This window comes from Dermacentor variabilis, chromosome 5 (genome assembly GCF_050947875.1).
Source record: "Dermacentor variabilis isolate Ectoservices chromosome 5, ASM5094787v1, whole genome shotgun sequence".
Lineage (NCBI taxonomy): Eukaryota > Metazoa > Arthropoda > Arachnida > Ixodida > Ixodidae > Dermacentor > Dermacentor variabilis.
The window spans coordinates 54,145,534-54,168,777 of NC_134572.1; the positions used below are offsets into that span (position 1 = coordinate 54,145,534).

A 23,244-nucleotide genomic window follows, 5' to 3' on the forward strand; every position below is an offset into this window, starting at 1 on the left:
ATCAGTCTGAGATTACTTTCTCCGTATGCTGCTCCTCCTCTACTTCATAGCTCGCTGCACTCCCGGCAAGAGCTTTGCAAGTATATACTATGAAAATTGCCCATCATTGTCCCATCAAAAATACAGGGCTTAGAAAATTGACTAGAAGGAGGCAGAGTCGCTGTATGTCAGGGTTGCCTGTGGAATATATTGTTGCGGCAGCTGAGATATCCCGTGTCGTTGATGGCGAGAGACCAGTACGTGCATCGCTAGGCTATCGTGCAAAGAGAACTTAGTGCTTTGAAAGTCGTTCCGTGTTTCCTAATTCTGGCTTTTTCCGCATATTTCTGGCACCACGACGGGGAATACAAATGTCGCAGCGTTAAGTAACGCCTATGTGATGGTTAGCTAAATCAAAGCAAACAAGCAGAGTCATGTAGGCAAGCCGTGCGCGTAGCCCAAACTCTGCGCCACTTTCTTTCGCGTAGTACGTTGTCAGAGTTTGAAGAACCAACCACATTAAGCTGCCTTCCTGTTTCTGTCCAAGCATTGTGCTCGCATTATAGCGTACGCCCATAGTCTTTTGCGGGAATCAGCCTTTGAGTAGGTCTTCTGCGATCTCTGTCCCTGGGAAGATTGATTGGCCCATGGGTCAAATAAAGGCAAGAAGAAAGAATGACAGCGCGAGTTTCTACGCACTTCCGGGTTTCCGGAAGGCAGTCGCACTACAGCTTCCGGGCACAAGGCCGTCCGGTAATTATGGCGTGCTTGGTGCCACAGAGAGTGCTATAAAGGCGGCCTGAATGTGTCTGTGAGGGCTCTTCTTGCTAGACAGGAAAGCGCGCCACTGCCCTGCAGGTTTATTCGTAGCCTCGGCTCCTTCTCCAAGCAACGATCATATTTTATATTCCATAGTCATATATCCCTATCTAAAAGCCAGCTATGCAGTCAATGCAAGGTAGTGGAAAAGTAATGGACGCCACGCCTGCCCCCCAGCAGTTTTCAAACCGTGATTGGGGGTCACTTGCCCGAAGAACATCGTCAAGTCAAAAGAGCAACGACATCTCTGCTAGCTGGATCAAAAATTGAGCTCAAATATGAAAGGGGGCATCACATCTTGCTTTCATTAACGCGCGTCGACACCATATTGCATTGCTGTGATGCAGCTGAAAATATTTTTACTGCAGCTAAGGAACTTGTCTTAGCGGATTTTTTTCTTGTTCAGGATGTCCCAGTGTCTTGCCATTGCACACTTTGGTAAGGCTCCAAGCTCACGCTGACAGATATCCAATATCTATCTGTTCCGAGAACTGCGCTTCATTCAGCGCTTTTTTAAAGCTTAGGTAACCACTATGGTAAATAACGGATTGGAGGAAGGTGGCTACTTCCGTGGCGCGAGCGCTGTCTGAGCCATATAATGTAGGGACTGGACAGGCATAATTGCTTGATTGGGTGCAGAAATTTAACTTCGGCACGCGCTAATGACGTACAAATGAAAAGCTGAAATGCTTCCGCTTTGCTATCACTGAGCACACCCTAAATTGCAAATTTAAGAGTAATGTTCCTCTCTGGCAACTGCTCACAGATAAGTATTTAGGCCCTTAACTATTTGATTCCCAAAAAAACAGCAACTGATGAGATCCTAATAGCATACTAGATTGGTGTCATATTTGGAAAATGGAACTAAACATAATAAGTGTAAGTCTATGAGGGTTTCTCAATTGAATACAACTTGTCCAACTTATTATCTTGACAGACATTCCCTTGAAAGCGCAACATCCTACTGCTTTATCGACGTCCATATAAGTAACACTCTGTCCTGGAAATTGTATACTGAACATATATCATCAAAAGCAAACAAGACACTGGGTTACTTTCGAAGAAACTCTTTTCTTACTCCATCATCACTAAAAACATTATTATATACCACCTATGTGCGACCACAAATGTAATATGCTTCATCTGTATGGGACTCTGGACCGGTCACGCTAGCACTCAAGCTGGAAAACATGCAGAATCGTGCAGCTCGTTTTATCTTGACTAACTAACATTGTTCGGCTAGCGTCACCAAAAATGAAAACGTCTTTAAATCTCATTCCACTGGCTGCCCGCCGAAAGCACACCCGCATTTGTCTGTTCTATAATATTTTCTTCTATAATATTGTCATCTTCCCTCCCGATGGATTCAACCAGCACCCTTCATTTTTCACCACCGAAATCATTCTATTCAATTTACAAATGTCCTTGCAAAGCTGATTACCCAATTACCGCTTTTGTGTTTTCTCCATTAACTGATTTTAGTGTCCTCTTTTTGTTCTCTGCCTAGTATTATTGTTCATCAACTGTCTGATAAAGTTGTTAGTATATATATTGTTAGTTAGCTGTTAGACAATTATGATAATTGTTAGTATTTTAAATCCTATTTCCTCTATTGTTGTGTAGTCTTGTATGAAACATGCTTTGTGTTTATTTTCATTGTTGTAAATTGCAGGCACGTACCCAGAATCTTTCCTTCGGGGGGGGGGGGGGGGACAATCTAAGGTAACTCTTTCTATGCAAATCAGGAGGGGGGAGGTAGCTTTACTAGTACAATTGTGAATAATGCCCCCCATTTGCCACAAAGACACGTAAACCCGCACAAGATAATTGAAATAAGGTGTAACTCACAGCTACGTCTGTGAGGTACGCCTCTCCCTTTCTTGGCAACCAAGGAACCACATCAAATGGACTCGCGCATGATAGAAGTGCAGGAAGAATGCTGCCAAGAACAAGTAAACAAGCGAAAGTAAAAAATAAAGATTTCTGGTAGCGTTTTTTGAATTGGCCCTGGAAAAATTACAGAGAAATATATAAGTCTGCTGAATCAATCACAGTTCTTTTGGATCGCTCGTTTACTGCTCTACCAATTTAAGTGCCAAAAACGAGCCGTGTTGCTATTTGGGATGTTGCGTAACGATGCGTGGTCGCCAGCCCCGTACAACTAACTACGTAGAGCGCCGGACGCTGCGGTTCTAGACGTACTGCGCCCACCGCGGAAGGTTAGAAAAACACTCACATTAGTACAGCAGAGAAGTGGCTACGTCAGGTGGCTCCACTGATAACTGTAGAAGCGTGATTCAAAACACACGGAATTATTATCCACTTCCGGCGGCGTTTTCTCTACTTCCTTTTCAAATAAACAGATAATCATCCATAAGTATTTTCACAAACAACAGTTAAATTTGTTAATTTTCGCTTTTCCTTCCTGTTTGGCTGTTGCCTTCGCCCTCTCCCTTAGTAGGTCGCTTAATTTCTCAACTCTTTGCGACACTTCTTTCCAGTTGCCAATTTCGCACGAAAAGTGCTGTACAATTACGAAAAAGCCAGACGAGGCAACGGGTGACAATAATATTTTTTATGGTTTTAACGTTTATTGCAGGGTCTGATGATGGACGCTGTTTCGCATTATTTTATTTTTCACCTTATCTAACCCATACCGCGGGTATATGCATCCGAGGATCTGCCAGCATAGCGGCGAGCTGTCGCTCGAGAAAATATTGAAATAAAAGGACTAGTTTAACGCAACTGGCGTTTTCTCTGGACGCAGCTCGTTCGACGAGCATACAGACCAGCTGACTACGAACCGAATCCCTTTCCTGGTCCCTGCATCAGTCTAAACAAAGAAGGTTGAGCTAACAAAGCAACAGCGATGCGCTTGATCGTTGAATAAAAAGATGGTGGCAACTGAACTCATCTAGATTTCATCGCGCTGGCACCGAATCGATGAGAAAACTGGCCTTCACACCCTAGGAGATGCCGATAACTACCGCCTTTCTAAAGGAGTGAAAAAATTTACGACCATTCCACTATGTGAAGATGGAATGGCAGCGAGAGCTGACGACAGTCAAAGCTCTCAAAGGAAAACCAAAGTGCTTCCCCTCCACAGCGCGTCGGCCTGACGGTAGTGAATATCGGGCCGACGGTAGTGAATATCGGGCCGACCCCCGGCCTGGCATAGATACAGTAGACATTAAGCACTCCCCATAGGTAGGCCCGTTCCAAAGATAGTGCAATACCGGGCCGACCGGCGGCGGAAGTGAAGCCGGCGTTAAGCACTCGCCATACGTGGGCCCGTCCCGAAAATTTCGAAGGGCGTGTTACAGGTTCCCGAGCCCACATGGGTATGTGCCATTGAGCTTGGACCCTTTTTGCACTATCACCAGGATCGGCCCACATTTTTTCTGCTGACGGATGACGAAAAAAAAACTGTGTGCTAGTCATGTACAGCTCTCGCTGTGAAAGGCAGCATAACGTTTACTGCCGAATAGCTTGATTTTTCAGCGCTTTAGGAATGCGTGTGAGGAGTGGTGGTGTGGGACTGGAGGGGGAAGGGAGGCGTACGCCACTTAAATTCAGAGGGGGGGGCGCCTCCCCCCGGGCCTCCCCCTGGGTACGTGCCTGGTAAATTGCCCTTCCCCTCTGAAATGTACTCTGTACCATAAGGGTAACATAAATAAATAAATAAATAAATAAATAAATAAATAAATAAATAAATAAATAAATAAATAAATAAATAAATAAATAAATAAACTTTTAAAAAATATAGACTCGGACCTACAACTTCGGACTTCGCAATTCCACGACAGAAGCAGATATGGTTATTCTGTAATTTTTTTCTAATGTAACTTTTCATGAGAACACACCCTAACAAGTATAGTGCACATTACCACAAGAAAAATAATATTTCATGATGTTTCAATTTATGTACGTATAGCGCATGAAAATTCATTGTATGAGCTTCGTGCACGCAACCAACTTGCTAAAAAGACTAATATAGGCTAATAGAAAGGAAGCTGCTCCTAATAAAATTTAATTGTGGGTTAGCACTTGTCCTGTGTCTGCCTTTCTTTCCATCCCGTTTAAAGCTTGCGTTTTCCTTTATCTCACTTAAAAGAAGACGCGTTGTTCACCTCGCGGATTAAAATAGTAGCGGTACAAGCACTGCATGCATGCGGTCCCTTCTTCTTCGTGCCATTTGTATACGTGCAGGAACTTTAACGCCATGTCCTTCTGCAACTAAGCATTGACAGTTCACCAGTCATGTATGCAACTACGTTAGGTTTCAATGGCTTGCCCTTAAGATAAATCAAAATGGCTGTGGCTTAGCTAAGGTTAAGCCCAGAATGCGAAGCATACTAGCCTTTATTTTAGTTGTTGAACCACTGTTTAGCCTGGTGAACTGCAGTTGCTTGGCTATATTTGGTTCGGCTAGTAGAAGAAACAACTCATGCGTTACTCTGCTTCGCCTTCGAGAGTGGAACGCGACAGCGTTCCCGTCGACCCGCCAAGGGGTGTAAGACAATGGGCTACGGCGCAGCGACTACGCGCCCCGCATTGGACGCGGTGAGCGTCGAGCAACGCAGCGTTCGGCGCGGCAACGAAATGTGCGCCTGAGCAAGCGACGCACGCCTGAGCCTTAGAAACAGCTCGTTTCTAAGGCAACACCGCATTCACTAGAGGCGCTTTTGTACCGCTTCGAAGCATCGTACTCGTGGCTCAGTGGTAGCGTCTCCGTCTCACACTCCGGAGACCCTGGTTCGATTCCCGCCCAGCCCATCTTGCAAGAGTTGAGCCAAAGCCACCTAGAATATAGCGCAGCTGCGACACGAGCTCCTTAACGCTATCGCGTTAAAAAGCGCAGCTGCTATATTATATACCACCGCGACGCCGCGAGCGACGGCGCGAGTTGGAGCCCCGTTTCTCCTCTGTCGTGACGTCACGGTGTCACGTGGTATTGAAGGCGACACCGCCGCGCCTGAGGAGCTGGGTTGAGCTCTAGTAATATGCTTCGCATAAAACAGAAATGGCGCATAACGTAGCATGGAAGGCTTACACTGGAGCGTCAGATTCTAGCTTTCAGTCATGGAGAGGTGTTACGTTCACACGGGTAGCGCGGAGCCGATTTTCCGCATCGAGTAAGCTCCCCAGCGGGTGCGTTTCAAACTCACCGTGCTGTGCTCATCGTTTGCAGGCTTACCGACTACCAAACGGGTTAGCGTGAAGTGAATTTAGAGTCCCTAGTTGGCCTTAGACATTTCTGACTCGTGCTTGAAACTTGCTTGCAAACTCCCCGCCTAAGTTGCATCGCTCGGCTGCCTTAATTGGAAGGCTTTTAGAACATTGAGCCGGGGATTATCTGCGTACTTTCCAGAGGCGAAAGCCATGTTTGAGAGGATTTAAATCGTTCGCCCGTATCCGTGTTCGCAGCCTTAACAAGACCGAGGCGCAAGCTGTGGCACATCTCTAAAACTCCGGATAGTATTAAACTAAAGTGGCCTGTTCGTTGTTATTTTTTAGGTTCTGTGTCAGAAATGTTTGCGTGGGCTACATAGATTTGCTGCGCTCAGTACATGCGCTTTTTCTGAAATGATTCCCCATAGTGAGTGACGCTTTAATTGGTATAAGCAACACGTTGGTTTTAGTTAGTGGCACTCTGACAAGCTACAGAACAGGTATTCGGCTTTAACTCAGGAAGAGGACCTTAGTGTTGAAGCAATGAACGACAATCTTGTGGGCATCATTAAGGAGTGTGCAATGGAAGTCGGTGGTTACTCCGTTAGGCATGATACCAGTAAACTATTGCAGGAGACGAAAGATCTGATCAAGAAACGCCAATGTATGAAAGCTTCTAACCCTACAGCTAGAATAGAACTGGCAGAACTTTCGAAGTTAATCAACAAGCGTAAGACAGCTGGCATAAGAAAGTATAATATGTATAGAATTGAACATGCTCTCAGGAACGGCGGAAGCCTAAAAGCAGTGAAGAAGAAAGTAGGAATTGGCAAGAATCAGATGCATGCGTTAAGAGACAAAGCCGGCAATATCATTACTAATATGGACGAGATAGTTCAAGTGGCTGAGGAGTTCTACAGAGATTTATACAGTACCAGTGGCAACCACGACGATAATGGAAGAGAAAATAGTCTAGAGGAATTCGAAATCCCACAGTTAACGCCGGAAGAAGTAAAGAAAGCCTTCGGAGATATGCAAAGGGGGAAGGCAGCTGGGCATGATCAGGTAACAGCAGATTTGTTGAAGGATGGTGGACACATTGTTCTAGAGAAACTGGCTACCCTTTATACGCAATGCCTCGTGACCTCAAGCGTACCGGAATCTTGGAAGAACGCTAACATAATCCTAATCCATAAGAAAGGGCACGCCAAAGACTTGAAAAATTATAGACCCATCAGCTTACTGTCAGTTGCCTACAAAGTATATACTAAGATAATCGCAAATAGAATCAGGAACACCTTAGACGTCTGTCAACCAAAGAACCAGGCAGAATTCCGTAAAGGATACTCAACAATAGACCGTATTCACACTATCAATCAGGTGATAGAGAAATGTGCGGAATATAACCAACCCTTATATATAGCTTTCATTGATTACGAGAAAGCGTTTGATTCTGTCGAAACCTCAGCAGTCATGGAGGCATTGCGGAACCAGGGTGTAGAAGAGCCGTATGTAAAAATACTGAAAGATATCTATAGCGGCTCCACAGCCACCGTATAGTCCTCCATAAAGAAAGCAACAAAATCCAAATAAAGAAAGGTGTCAGGCAGGCAGATACGATCTCTCCTATGCTATTCACAGCGTATTTACTGGAGGTATTCAGAGACCTGGATTGGGAAGAATTGGGCATAAAAGTTAGTGGAGAATACCTTAGTAACTTGCGATTCGCTGATGATATTGCCTTGCTTAGTAACTCAGGGGACCAATTGCAATGCATCCTCACTGACCTGGAGAGGCAAAGCAGAAGAGTGGGTCTAAAAATTAATCTGCAGAAAACTAAAGTAATGTTTAACTGTCTCGGAAGAGAACAGCAATTTACAATAGTAGCGAGGCACTGGAAGTGGTAAGGGAATACATCTACTTAGGGTAGGTAGTGACGGCGGATCCGGATCATGAGACGGAAATAATCAGAAGAATAAGAATAGGCTGGGGCTGCGTTTGGCAGGCATTGTCAGATCATGAACAGCAGGTTGCCATTATCCCTCAAGAGAAAAGTGTATAATAGCTGTGTCTTACCAGTACTCACCTACGGGGCAGAAACCTGGAGGCTTACGAAAAGGATTCTACTCAAATTGAGGACGACGCAACGAGCTATGGAAAGAAGAATGATGGGTGTAACGTTAAGGGATAAGAAAAGAGCAGATCGGGTGAGGGAACAAACGCGAGTTAATGACATCTTAGTTGAAATCAAGAAAAAGAAATGGGGGGGGGGGGGGGGGCATGGGCAGGACATGTGATGAGGAGGGAAGATAACCGATGGTCATTAAGGGTTACGGACTGGATTCCAAGGGAAGGGAAGCGTAGCAGGGGGCGGCAGAAAGTCAGGTGGGCGGATGAGATTAAGAAGTTTGCAGGGACGACATGGCCGCAATTAGTACATGACTGGGGTTGTTGGAGAAGTATGGGAGAGGCCTTTGCCCTGCAGTGGGCGTAACCAGGCTGATGATGATGATGATGATAATGATGATGATGATGACACTTTAAGGCATCCCTTTGAGATTAAAGCGACCAGCTGCTTCATGGCGTCGTCTTTCTACATATATAGAGGGTAACTTTTGTGACGTATCCATGCATCCACAGCCCTTGAATGTAAACTATTTTTGCCAGATATGACAGCCTCAATTATTTCACGGACTTGAACATCTTTTTTTAAGAATCAGGCGCATTTAACGTGCACTAGGTGCCATATTTTGTAGAGTTATGCAGCAAAAACCCGCTTTCGCAGCTGGTATTTATGCTCGGTTGTCTATGTTGATTATTATACGCATCCTTGAAGTGGGGGGGGGGGGGGGGAGGAGCGCGTCTTGCGTGATGAAGCCCGCTTTTGACTGTTGTGTCTACGTGCATGCATTATGTCATCTGTACATGTTCATCCCCTGTGGGCCTGTTCATCTAAGACCACATCGCGGCCTCGTGTACGTGTTCGGAACTCGATTTATACCAGTTGTCGAGACTGATAATAGCGTGTCCTTGCATGTTGGAGTGCACTTAAGATTGTATGCGGATTTCATTTGCTCTTATAACTACCTCCCCTCTAGATCTTGTGAACCTATGTTCTGAACCTTCGAAGGATATTTCGTTATTATTATTATTATTATTATTATTATTATTATTATTATTATTATTATTATTATTATTATTATTATTATTATTATTATTATTATTAAACGAAAACAAGTAGCCGTGAACATTAGCGGTTACTTAATACCGTTGATTTACTTTTATTTCAATAATAAAAAAGAATATTCGATGACGATGTCCGAATGTTTTAGGTATCTTTTTGGCACTGAAAAGTTCATGGAAGTGACGTTCTCGTTGCGATGTAATGTTCGTTGTCACTTTGTTGGTGCAAACTGAAAATAAAACGCTACTTTTTAACTCGCCATGCTATAGACAACCTCACCTGAAATTTCTCTTCGCCGACGCCAGTGGTGGTATTTTCCCTATACCGGAACGAGGCGAGCCTACACAGGTGCTCAAGTCCGTCCCTTCACCATCTCGCCCCTTCGCTAGCTCGCTTCACCATCTCGCTTCACCACCCCCGGTCGCGTTGAGCGTGGCCGCTTCTTTATCAAATTTTGGTGAAAATATCAGCAGTTGTGGAGCAAGAGATGTCTTTCGAGCGAGCCTTTCAACAACGGAATTTGCCTTCATGGAGCCAAAATATTCCACGGATGCTAGATGGAAGCATGCGGCCGTGAAATTGCCAAGTGCGTGTGTAGAGTAAGATTATAGAAGTCGAACTGTTCAAAAACCGAAGTACTTAGTCGTGTTAGCGAGGGAAGTGGGGGGGGGGGGGGGGAGGGAGGGGGTGTACGGGCCGGTGCACTTGATTCTTTCATGTGGTAGCAAGAATACAAAACTGACAAGGATCTTGAAGTGTAAGTCGGCCCTGTCAATCCTGCGGATCAAGTGTTTTACAAATACAGAATAAGGAGATACACTGTTTTGAAAGTTTAAAAAACAAGTATTAAAAACAAATTTTAGAAGAAAAGTTAACAGTAAGATGCGCTGGCGCGCAAACGTCTTTCCTCTTCTGTGTTTGAAGTAAGAATCCATGATCGTAGGCAGCGCAATGACTTAGAGGGACACTAAACAAAGGAACCGAACCACCACAAGCACTCATTAGTTTCCAAATGCTTGTTCTGAGCTAAGGAAGCGGCATGTGCAGGCTGTACTCACGTTGGCATTCGTTGCTTTACATCGGCATTTTGTTCTCCACTGCTTTCGCGCATTCCGCGCTATCTTTCTTCACTGACTGCCGTCGAGAAAACTCCGGCGAGTGAGAAACTCAGGGTATCCTGCATAGCAACTCTAGATACGAAGTCGTTGCTTTCATTTCACATTTGGTCTACTTACTCAATCCACGTTGCTTAGCACAAGGGCGTGGGTGCTATTCCCAGCCACAGCGGCCGAATTTTGGTGGAATTTAAATGCGAAAACCCTTGTGCACCACGCTTTTGGTGCGCAGTCAAGAACCTCATCTGGTAAAAATAATCCAGAGGCCTCGAATACGGTGTCTCTAATAGCCCACTTGTAAGCTTCTGGGCGTTAAACACGACAAGTTCTTATAATAAAACACTTCTCACAGTGCAGTGAAGTGGAAGAACAACAGGCCACACTTTCAATGCAGGAAAGCGGTGATTTAATTATTGTCCCTCCGCATACTGTGTTTAATTTTACGATATATATATATATATATATATATATATATATATATATATCGTAAAATTAAACACAGTATGCGGAGGGACAATAATTAAATCACCGCTTTCCTGCATTGAAAGTGTGGCCTGTAAATTGAACAGAACGCACATTAAATCAACACATACCTACATTTGCTGCAGGCTCCTGAGAGTGAACATAGCCTCCTGCTGACCCAATGCATATTATTTTGAAGCATTAAGTTAGCGTGAGTGCTTAAAGACCAGGACTTAATGACCAGGAATCTGAGATGCGCATTGGTACTATATGTGTTCATAAATGTCTCTGACAAAATAAGGGTCGTTATCATATTCTACACGCATGTTATACTTGCGATACGTTCACTCACTTCTATCGTTGGGGGATGCATTAATATCAAATAACCAACGTTCTAAACAAACATGTCCTAACCAGAGTATCTTGTCTTCTCTTTTCCCTCACCTCAATTAGCTAAACTGAGCTGTGAAGAAGTGTGGGTGGAGAAGCTTGGTCTCTGCAGCTTCATTTCACTTCTGAATACAGACAAAAACTATAATTCTTTTGAGCAGACAAAGTACATGCTACACCTTCAGAAGGTGAAGCCATATCTCTACCATTGATTTCTGCCTGACTCAGTGAAAGGAATCCTAAACGACGTTAGATTTTAATCACACGTCGTTTAGTGTTATTTTCGTTGCTCCAGAAAGAACATACCACTGCGATTGAACATTTCTCATACGAGGGCCTTTAGTTATCAGAAACTTCGAGGCAGAGACTTTAACGGCTTTTTCTTCTCTTTCTCGTATAGCAGGCTAACGTACAAGTGTTGAAAGCAGTCATTAATAAAGCAGCAAATTACACGAAAACATTCCTCCTATCTTACTTCGTTCACCGTGCGTCATTTAAGTTACCGCATTACATTAAAGGCTTGCGTTAATAATGAGCCAATTTTTTTAAAGGCGAGAAACGTGTCACTGTGCAAATGAATCTGGTATGTTTCTTTTATATTTATTTTCTGCTCATAAGCGTAAGAGGCCCCCCCCCCCCCCCACATTTACGACCAAGAGCGATGTACAAGAGTCGGAGTAGAATATCGCCATGGAAATTGACCTGTAAAATAAACAGCTTATCTGAAAACACAATGAGCAGGCAAGAAGAAATGAAAAGAGGGAGAAAAACGACGGTGAGAGCATAGACAGAAAGAATAGACGAGCGAGCTGTAGTCGTAAACTTGTTTAGGGCAAACTACATAGCAACTATCTCGGCTCGTCAAATGAGATTCCGGCGAACGCACCGAGTTCTTGATCACGCAACTGCTTCCGCCTTGACTTCGCGAGCTCGTTACGCGGCCATTTCGAGCGGCTTTCGCTCGTCAACCAAACTGATCTCCCGATCCTTCTTGCGAACGAGCTTTCCCGCCAAATAAAGCGTGGTAGATAAGCGCGCAACACAAAAGGAGAACAAAGGAACATCGTTGCGGTGAAGCTACCAGGAAATAGGAACTACAGCAAGAAAGAAAAAAAAAAGGGGGGGGGGGGCAACTTGTAGATGGGCTCTAAGGTCCACTGTAGAAGGAAATAACAAAAGCCAATCAAAACGCTCAATTTTCCTCCCAATTTGCTGCGGTCTTCGGTAACAACTACAATCTGAGTCATCTATGTTGGCTCAATAAAAGACGTCGCACTATTCTGAGCTCTGTTTGAGTGCCTTATGCGTCTCTTGGTTTCTCTTGTTCAGATTAGTTTCTCTCGTTTTCTTCATCTTGCTGTGCACTTCTCAAGAGGAAGAGCTTTCGCGCTTATTTGTAAATCGCATCGAGACTGGTAGTGCGTTGCTTCCAGGTGGTGCTTATGGTCTGCGCTTGTCGCCCACCTGATGATGTCTCCAGTAAAAGGTCTCTGGCGTCATCAAAGACCAAAACCGCACCAAGGTCCACACGCCACGAAACTAATCAGGGTTCCGCTATACCCTGCGTTGCTCTATTATTTTGAGGTAAAATCTAGACAGCGACTTCCTGTGCGTTATCGTGGCCAATGAAGAAACATAGAATGAATGATCCATCTCGAATACCAGGAAATGCAATTGTTACGTTTAACCGAAATGCTGAAGTAAAGGGAAGAGAAAAGAAAGTGTAGGAAAGGGCAACCTGCCGAATATGGGATCAGAACCCACATGCACTGCAACCACGCATGCATGCAGCTACCTCGAGTTCTCTAGTAATTGCTGACCCACCAGTTTCAGTCATACGAACGGCTGAAACATGCCTACATGTTTATCGCATCCTAGCTCAAAAGGAGAAGCATTCATTAAACCTCGCACTTAGCGAACAACAGCAGAAGTCACGATGTTGTTCCGCAACATCCATCATTATTACCAAGCTTTTAATTATGCAAAGTGGATTTTGGCAACCCTCCGTGGATTTAGCAAGTTCTAGAATATAATTATCGGTCGAGGCAATAGTAGCTAAGAGAGACATAGTCATGTAGCCGCGCAGCAACTGGCACTATTCAAAATTTGCTCGTTATATCCGCAGTACATGCACGTGTGTACAGACGGTTCGTGTCATACAAATCCTCTGTTTCAGCATTCGTCATTCCATATTTGACGCTAGAGCAAATATTTAAATTATCCCGAGATACATCTTCCACCATGGCAGAACTGTTTGAAGTCCTCTGTGCTTTGTACTTCATAATATCAGTGAAAAAGGCGCTAATACTTGGTTACTCTTAGCGATTCAGAAGCAGCTCTCACTTTACTACAATGCAATAAGAAATATTCTTTGAATGCTTTGCTATTGTATGAAGGGCTCAAAGAATACACAGAAGCAAGCGCTATGAATCACATAATTGCATTTGAGTGGATAGCCGGGCACTGCAATATTCCTGGTAACACTGCAGAGGACATTGCTGCGAATCGGGCGCACAATAAGGCAGAGAAAATCAATCTTCCTCTTTTGCAAAGTAAAGGCCGTCTGCTTCCGAGACAGATATCCTGTCGTCTCAGCAAAACTACCTAGTTTGATCAGCAACCTAAGGACTCGGAATTATACTTCATAGACCAATGTATTCACCTATAATTTTCGTTAAATCTGACAGACAATAAAAAACTCGAAACATTAGTGCACGACATGCGGCTTGGTACTGCATTTACGTGACACATTTTATAAAGGATAAGATGTGCCTCCAGTCCGCATTGTTTTTGGCCCATCCAGCAGATGTGTATCATCTCCTCCTCGAGTGCACAAAATATGATTCACACACGAAGAGCATTGAAAGTAAATTTGTTGCTTTTAGATAGAAGACCATTCACACCAGAAAATGTACTTGGCCCATGGTCAACTGCTGGACTCCACAAAAGAGCACTGCTCGCTTTGAAAAAGCTTTTTTGGAAGACACAAACATTTTGGGGAAATATTAAACTTCAGTTCATCCTAGTGAGCTAAACGAGTGATATAAATGTTGTTTTGTGTCCAAAATTGATTTATGTTGTGAACGCGTTTTTCACGCTACGTGCAGTAGTTATTCGCGTTCTTAGTTTTGCAGAGTAATTACTTGTGTTCCGTGCCTCGGCCATTGAAAATGTTTGACTTTATATACGCAGGTACGTACTGAAGTCATGCACAAAACTTTGTGATTCATGTACTGTTAGACTGTATTGTATTCATATATCTCAGGTTGTAGTGAGCCCAATATTTCGTGACACTATTCGCGCATTTTTCGCATATTTGTTTCCTTCGCTAAGTTTATTAATAGTTTATTATACTCATGCTGAAGTCATTGAGCTCAATGCAAAGCGCCTGAAAAGACACCGATGGAGAGAAGTTTTCACAATCATTTACATATTATCCGCTTTGGCGCACAGTGTTCTTTTTTTTATCTCAATTTTTTTTATACCTCAAAGATCTCGTGGAGCATTCCATCGGCCAAGTCGTCATGGTTCAGCGCCCTCTTTCGTCGCTGAGGTATTACCTCAAGCACCAAAAATGAAGTACAGTTGCTGAAAGAAACTTTCTTTTTTTTTTCTTCACCTCACAGCTCCATGGAATTATTCTTACTATTTGCTTCTCTTGTGTTCACTGTCTCGAACTCGCGACTTCTCTTGCCAAGTTAACGGTCGCGGCTCGACACCTTTTATATAGGAACGCAAAGTTTGAACTGAGGGCGCGATGGCATTGCGCTGTCGCACAAAGGAAATAGAGGGCCGAGCGAAAAGATAACAAAACGTGTTTTGAGAGCCCCTTAGCGCCCCGATTCCCCTCTTTTTTTTTATTATTCCTGCGCTTTTCCGATGAAAATCCCCGGGGGCGGTTCCCAACGACCCCCCCCCCCTCCCCCGCTCCTTGCTCTCGGAGAGAGTTTGAGAGCCCTGAATCTGATTTCATTCCACGTGATCATCACTCAGGAGCACACTGTGACATCTTCCCCGTCTTTCGTGAATCCCACCTTACGCCCCTGCGTTCGGATTAGCACCGCCTGCACTGATAGCCTCGGGGTCTCGAGACAGCGAGATGGCTCAATATAAGGTGGAATGGCACGACCCCGCCGCTACGGCTTACCACATTGTTTACTTCTCTGAGTGGAGAAGGCGGGATTTCGATTGCGCGAGGCGTCGCTGCGGTTCGTAAAGCACGAGGTGACGGTGGTAGCGGGTGCCAAGGCGGTTGCAAGGGTGAACGTTGCACGCACCTTTATTTGTTTTGAGAACTGGAAAGAAATAAGGTCCGTTAATGTGCTTCATTTCACCAGGTTATAAACGTAGCCAAAGGATTCAAGTACGCGAGCAGCAAAGAATGTACACAATACCAAGCCTTACGGTCTCCTTATTTTTTTTATTTCGTCTTACTTTTTTTTGCGTAACTGTTATTAGGGGGAGGGGGAGGTATTGGATGTAACTCGATCGCGCTATCAGTGTGTTTGTGCTAAAATAAACAATGAATATTAATTCGTGTAGGCAGAACTTTGTATGAAAGCCAAGACTGGTGCCTGAGTGAGACTGATGGCCAGGAGGATTATTTTTGTTCATTTATTTAGGTTTGACATTTTATCTGCTTGTTACACAGAAATGCCCATTCTGCATGTGTTCTAATGCGCCACTTTCTGTCGGTTAGATACATATCCTTGAGGCATTGATAAGACTCTGCATCGTAACCCCAGTGATTTAGCCCTGAGGTTATTTAGTTATGTTGACAATTCCTTCGGTTTTAATGTTTGTGGATAGCTCTTGCTATAAAGTAGCACTTGTAGATGCACTTAAACTTTTAGAAGGATGCGGTAAAACGCTTTGTTTTATCTTACAGCTACCTATTAAAAGGCATCTGTATTTTTTTAGAATGTTGTCTTTACACAGGGTGTCCCAGCTAACTTTAGCCAGAGTTTAAATATATACCGATGCACTCTAAGACGACGCGACCAAATGCATGCTGCTGACTATTGTATGGAGTACGTCACACCATTCTTCGTATTCTGTTTAATTGCATAAACCTAGGGTATGATCAGCCGCGCTGCACCTTCGTTTTAGTTATTCCTGTTCTTTTCCTTCTTCTTTTTTTCTTTGGCTCGGCTCTTGCTCTCTTCGGGTGGTTTATATACGTTTGCAATAATATTAGTAACAATAATAATTTGGTGAACTGCCTCTGGAATGAGGACGCTTAAGTATAATGATTACCACGAACTTCAGTACTTTCTAGACGAAACAACAGATAACCCTGGTAGGCGCTGTGAATTTATGAGATGTGCAAACGCCTTCTCATTACTCGCCGCCTGCCAATAACTATTATTATTGTTCATTCAATTTTGTGCCAAGAATCAGACGCAACGCTCTAAAAATTGCAGTTCATGTCCCAAGCATCCCCCAATGTACAGTCAGCGCTATTTTTACGTGCTGCGGTATCGAAGAGAAAAAAGAATAAAAGAAAAAGAACTAATATTTCTACAGTTCCGGCACGCAGCCTAATATTCGGATGTTCAGTTTGTATGGTAGTATATGCAAGAATCATAATATTCCACAGCTTTTCAGAGGCTGCTATTACAAACTGTTCGGCAATTCAACGTTTTTCAGCTCTCACAGTGCGCGAGGTTTGGACGCTGACAGCGCAAGTAAGGCGGTCTCCTGTACAAGCATGCACATTGCACGCGCCAAGAACAAATAAAAAGGAAGATCTATATATCGAGCCGCACCGTCCAGCCGACAGGCTTAGCTTTCTTTTTTTTTTTTTCGAAACATGTCTTATCGCGTCTCGCTTCTCTCGAAGTGTGCCGGCACTGATTTGGTCGTGCAACGCAAACCCAGTTCATGTTAAATACTTGCGTTGCACGTCATGCTCTTTTTGCTCTTATTTCGAACGCATACAAGCAGACATGGAGGCGATGGCAAGCCCGATTAATGACAGTACATTTTGCTCTCTCATACTGTTTACACATGCCCTTATCACGGCAAACTTTAAACAGGCGCCCATTTTCAATTTCCTAGTCAATAGCCGCACTCTTATCTTAAGTAATGGGAATAGCCGGGTCTGTGCTGGTTTATTTTTTAATGTTGAATCTGAAGGTGGCATTGACAGAAGCAAATAAAATACAAATGCAACGTATCTGTCCATAAATTTGTGCCTATAACGCGCTTTCGAGGATTAAACTTTCAGTGAACTTATTTAACCGCTACATAACCCATGAAAATTAGGTTCGCATAGCTCCTTTTCATTCATTTGCGAATACCCTGCACGGCGTAATTTATAGGCACAAGATTAAAGTTAAGAAGAATAAAAATATGTACAATTATAAAGCTGTACAAATAAGTACTCTTCAGCAAGCTTCGACACAGTCACATCCTAAGCTGCTTCGTTTGTTTTTACTACAAGGTTCGTCTACCAAGGTATTCATACACGAAAATTGGCTGTCCACTCCGATAAATTCGCATTCCTAGAGCGCGGATATAGTCCGGCGTTTCCAATGCCAGACAGCAGCCGGCGAAGTCGGATACGTTATGCTGACGACGCCAGGATCGTCGATGTTTCGGCCCCTGTATAATCGGGAGCATTGAACTTGGCCCGCAGTAGTGCGGCACTCAGCTGTTACCGCAGCGCATGCGCTCGAATGAGCGGCGAGCGAACACTTTTACTCTGGCGAATGCGCTAATTCTGCACACTCTCCTCGGTGTGCCCGAAAAGCACGCCAGCCAGATAGTCCGACGGCCAGCCAAGATATCCATAGATAGCGTGCAATGCGCTCCGGTCTAACGGCTCCGGTGTGAGATATGACCAATACGACATGTTCCATTCCCGCGCTGGCCACGCCAAAGCCCGCCGCTTAGCACACTGGCAGCGCATTGACGCTATGCGCTGCCGTAGCGTAACCAGCGCAACAGTGCAGCCGGGTTATATCCAAGGTCGATGCAAATGGGTCGCGAAGCTTCGGGCGAATAGTGGTACAGTACAGATTGTCACCGACATCAGCAAGGGGGTTTATGGGAGCAGCGATTGGAGCGCGACTATGTTTGGAGGGAACAAACATTGGGAAAGAAAAAAAAGCGTTTTCTTTAATTCAAGCGAGACGCAGTTAGATTCACGCAACGAAAATAAAATTCCTGGTCAATTTTATATAATCGTGCCGAATTAAGAAAATGCAAGTTTATTCCATTTTATTGTTAATAATAAATGCATTTATTTTCAGCGCCCATCGTTAGAGGGGGCGTTGACGCCACTATCACTCCCAATGCAATGCACGTCTTGAAATGGGCAGAAAGGCGCACTCGTAAAGTTCACCTGTTGAAATACGCCCCCCTCACAGTTTGTGCTTTCTTGCTTGTCGAAGTTTGTCTGAATTTGGTGACGCGGGTAGCTTCATCGCTTCTTAATCTGTTCAGTCAAAAGTAGTGAGTTACGACCACCAGATAATTGTGTAGTTTTCGTGCGACTGCGCCAGCCGACGGGCTTGGCGTCCGACGATAGGATCAGCGCTCTACACCTAAAGCTTTCGTCGGCCTCCAAAGAAAGTATGTTCTTTGCAGGGGTGCGATTTCAACAACCGTACGGCTGGCTTTTTCCTGCATCGCTTTCCGCGCTGAAAGCTCGAAACGCCCATCAAGTCGAATGGCGGGGCATTTGAATGGCGGGGCATTTGAAGCTCCAAAAGCAGGCCAACAAAACAAATTTCGCACCTTCGAAAACAACAGGACGTCACTTCTGCTTTTAACGGACATGGCGTCACATTATTTTTTCTTCCGCCGGAAGTGTTCCCACCACATACAGATGGCGCTAAGCCCCATGAACCGCCGATGGACCGCCATGTTTTGAACGTATGGGCTCCTATGGAAGCTTCGCTACCACGTATATTTACCTTGTTATATCCATGCTAAGTGTACACGTGGTAGCGAAGCTTCCATAGAAGCTCATGCGTTCCGGCAATGGCAGTTCATCAGATGTTTATGGGGCTTAGCGCCATCTATGTGAGGACGGGACACTTCCGGTGGAAGAAAAAATGAAACGGAAGTGACGCCATATTCAGTAAGAAAACGAGTCAAGTCATTTTTCTTCTTTTTTGTAGGTGTGTTATTAGGGCCGCATTTTTAAACATACTATAACTCGACACGAGGTCGCTTTGAACTGGGCAATGACATCTTCAAACTCCGCTCGATGACGGCTTTTCTCGCTTTTGTCGCAAGACTAATGATCGCTTTTTAGACCTAAAGCCTCATCAACTGCGGACTCATGTCATGTCGGAAGTTAATGAAATTTCGCCATGCTGCAATTCCGCCTTGGTTTCGTAGCGAGAATTAGTAGTCTGCGTGTTGGTGACCTTGCCGTTAACTTGGCCCTTGATCAATATTTATTTTACAGCCCGCCAAGCCCACCCGATCACGTACCGTGTGTTTTTTACAGCGAAGCTGTTAAGGGCTAGTCCCAAAAGATTGTGCCCGTGCGTAGACACAAAACGCCCATACGTGGGCCGATCCCGAAGTTAGTGCAATACCGGATCGACCCATGGCGGAGGTGACGCAGGCGTTAAGCACTTCCCATACGTGGGCCGATCCCGAAAATAGAGCAAACCCGGGCCGACCCGCGGCGGAGGTGAATCAAGCGTTAAGCATTCCCCATACTTGAGCGGATCCTTAAGATAGTGCAATGCTGGGCCGAGCCGCGGTGGAGGTGAATCAGGCGTTAATCATTCCCCATACATGAGCCGATCCCGAAGATAGTGCAATACCGGGTCGACCCGAAGCAAGGTGACGCTGGCGTTAAGCGCTTGCCATACGTGGGCCTATCCCGAAAATAGTGCGATGCCGGGCCGAGCCACGGCGGAGGTGACGCAAGCATTATACCCTCCAAAGACTTGGGCCGATCCTGACGATTTCAATCAATCAATCAATCAATCAATCAATCAATCAATCAATCAATCAATCAATCAATCAATCACTCAATCAATCAATCAATCAATCAATCAATCAATGGAGCAATCAACCAACACACGAAATGTATCATGACAAGCACGGAAAACAGTGATCGTACGAGAAAACAGCGATTTTTTTACAAATGAGTTGAAGTCTTGCATGTGGGGAAATTAGTCATCAGAACGTGCCCCTTGCGTACACTGAGTAACCTCACGTGCTGCTCAGATGCGAGTCCATCGGTCACAGCATTTTCACGGAACCGCTAAGGCCGACACTTCTCCGGTGTTCCTTACTTGATTCACGTGAAAACTATTCACTCAATACTTTGACTGGTGATGTAACAGACCTCGCAAACACCGAGCTCAGCAAGCGTCACAAGAAATAATGCACAGGGGCAAAACACCAAACAGTTGAGTGGGCTGTATCATAGCAGACGAACTTTACGAGTACGTTTTTCCAAAGAGGCGTGAACGCCCCCGTTTCCCTGCATGGGCACTAATAAAGATATATTTCTCATTGGTACTAAAATAAAAGGCGATCGTTCTTTCTTTGCTCATCACATCTATCTGAGACTAAATAAGAATTACATTTTGTTTGATTAAAATTGAGCTTGCCATGTTTTTTTTTTACTTCAAGATATTATTTTTTTGTTAATAATGTTTTCCTCCTCACTCACATAGTCGCGCCTCAATCGCAACTCCCATAACCCTTCCTTGTGGATGTCGCTCACAATTGGCACTGAACCTTTTTTTGTCCTAAGCTTTGCGACCACGGGAATTTACTTGCTATATCCTCTGCTTTAGATTAGATGTTAACGCCAGGGCAATGGTGCGGCTCAAAGTGATACAACTTTTCAGTTATTGCCAAGTAGACTGGAAGCAGGTTGCAGGCACTAACAGTTTCACTGTCGCTGTCGCCAAACGATGATAATAAACAACTAGAAGCCAAGCTACGCTATTTTCGCTGCGCGTCATAGGGAGGGAAGGATCACAAGGAGTGCGTACACATAGCGCTCCCCATCACATCTGCACTCGGCGATTGAGGCCAATCGATGTATGCACACAGCCGGTAAGTCAGAATTTATATTACTACACGGCGCAGCAGTTCTGCTTTATGGCTACGTGGGTTCCGGTAAAAAGGTGAACATTAAGCAAAGTGTTTCTTTGGACAAGAAAGTAAAATAACATCAGGAATGAAACAGAGAGAGAGAGAAATAATAAGGGAAAGGCAGGGAGGTTAACCAGGCTGAGCCCGGTAGGCTACCCTGCACTGGGAAAGGGGAAAGGGGATTGAAAGAGGAGAAGGAAGAAAGAAGTTAGTTATATAGGTGTACAAGATGAAATACGACTCCCAACCACTACGGCACTTACAATTCAGCCGCTTAGCATTCCCTAATAAAACAGCCGCAACTGCTTTCCGTGTGCCTAGTTCACCCCGCACCAACTTATCTTCCCCTCCTCAGCGTGCGTTACATTTATCTTGTCATTAATAGTCAGCTGCCATCTGGTAACACGTCCTAAGCAATACGTATAGTGACAGAAGGCGTCACCTGCGAGAAATTTATGCAACAGCATATAAGCTCAAACCTATAAGTTGGAGGTCTAAATTCATGCCTCACCTACGTTTGCCCCACATACACAAAACAAACCAAAACATCGAAGCCTGCGTACCTACGGCCACAAATATGCAAATTTTGGTGCCTGTAATGGCTGGCGTGATAAGAGTGCATGCATAATTTCCCGCGCTGTCAGGTCGGCACCAGAAACTCTTACTGATATGGGTACACAGACGATCACGACTGTCCAGTAAATGTGCCTATTCTGTAGTTCTAACCAAGTAAAACAGCCAACAGTTACCGGTTCTCGTGTAAACGAAAAGCACTACCGTGCTCTGTACGTGGGCGCCATATAAGGTCGCATTCGCGTGTGTACAGTGTGCAAACTCTCGTGTTGCCTGAGCAGCCGTGGTCGCTGATGGTTGTTTAGGGGGAGCGCGACAGCGAGTCAAGCCAGCTACTCGCCCCGCAGTCTCGATAGCGAGCCGCGTACATTATGTAGCGCACATAAATCAAGCCACTGACCTAAAGGGCAACGCACGCAGGCGCGCAAAGCGTTTTGCTAATAGCGCCTCGCCGTCACCGAGACGCGGGCCCCGAGTTCAGGCGGCAACGAAGGGCGCACGCGGCCAAAGCAAAGGAAGCAAGGAGAGCTCGGTCTTGTCGTTAAGCGAAAGGCAGCCTCCCTCCCGCCATCAACCCACCCCACCCTTTACCCATCAGCTTGATAGCCGTTGCGCTTGATCCCCGAGCCCCATCCAAGCGCCTGCTATTAAGAGCGAAGGGCACAAGCTATAACAAAAAGCGAACCAACAAATGCATCCACGTTTCCCGGGCTCCGATGGCTTTGACGAGCCTTGCCGGGAAACGAGACGGCAGCGGGGCGGCGCGAGCGTCTGTTTTAATTACCAAAGCGAAAAGTGAAAACGCGGGAGCAGCGAGTCTTGATTAGAGAAAGGGCGAGAAATATCTCAAAGCAATGAAATACCTATAAAGAGGCGTTCAAAAAGCGGCCTTCTATATGTTCTCGTGGCGGCGTACGCAACTAAATCTAAGCGCCACCTAATTATTTCCCGTATATTTGTATTCTTTAATGATTCTTCTTGTTTTTGTTTTCTTTTGTTCCGCACCGCGCAACCTCGCCTCCCAAACATTCCCGACTCTGCCATCCTCTTGGTTCCTACTTTGCTCCGTAATTCGTTTCCTCGCGTCGAGTACGTTTTTCTCGGCCTTTATTCAGGAGGCTGAATTCTTTGTTGCCTTTCGCCTTTTTCTCTTCTTTCGCATTCCCTTATTCTTCGCTTTCTTTGAGTTCCACAAGATGTCCCTGCTCTTCGCACATGCATATACCGAACCTAGCCGTGCTGCTGATTACTTCTCGCCTTTGTTTTCAGATCACCACTTTTTCTTCCCACAGTGCTGGAACTCCACCGGCCCTTTTCGTCCTCTTTTATCCGAGCACTACGAAGAAAATCATTTGTATCTCTTCCGCTAATGACCGGAACGGTGTAAGAAAACTGCACAGGACCACGGCCCATTCTTTGATTCGCAAAGCCCATGAAGCTTCCTTGTGCGCACGCTGACTTCTTGTTTGC

General features: G+C 44.9%; 1 protein-coding gene across 1 annotated transcript in view; it reads right to left on the reverse strand.

Moving 5' to 3' along the window:
• Positions 1-23,244, reverse strand: part of LOC142582614 (uncharacterized) — a 99,284-nt gene that overhangs the window by 17,407 nt on the left and 58,633 nt on the right. The gene's annotated exons all lie outside the window — the stretch shown is intronic.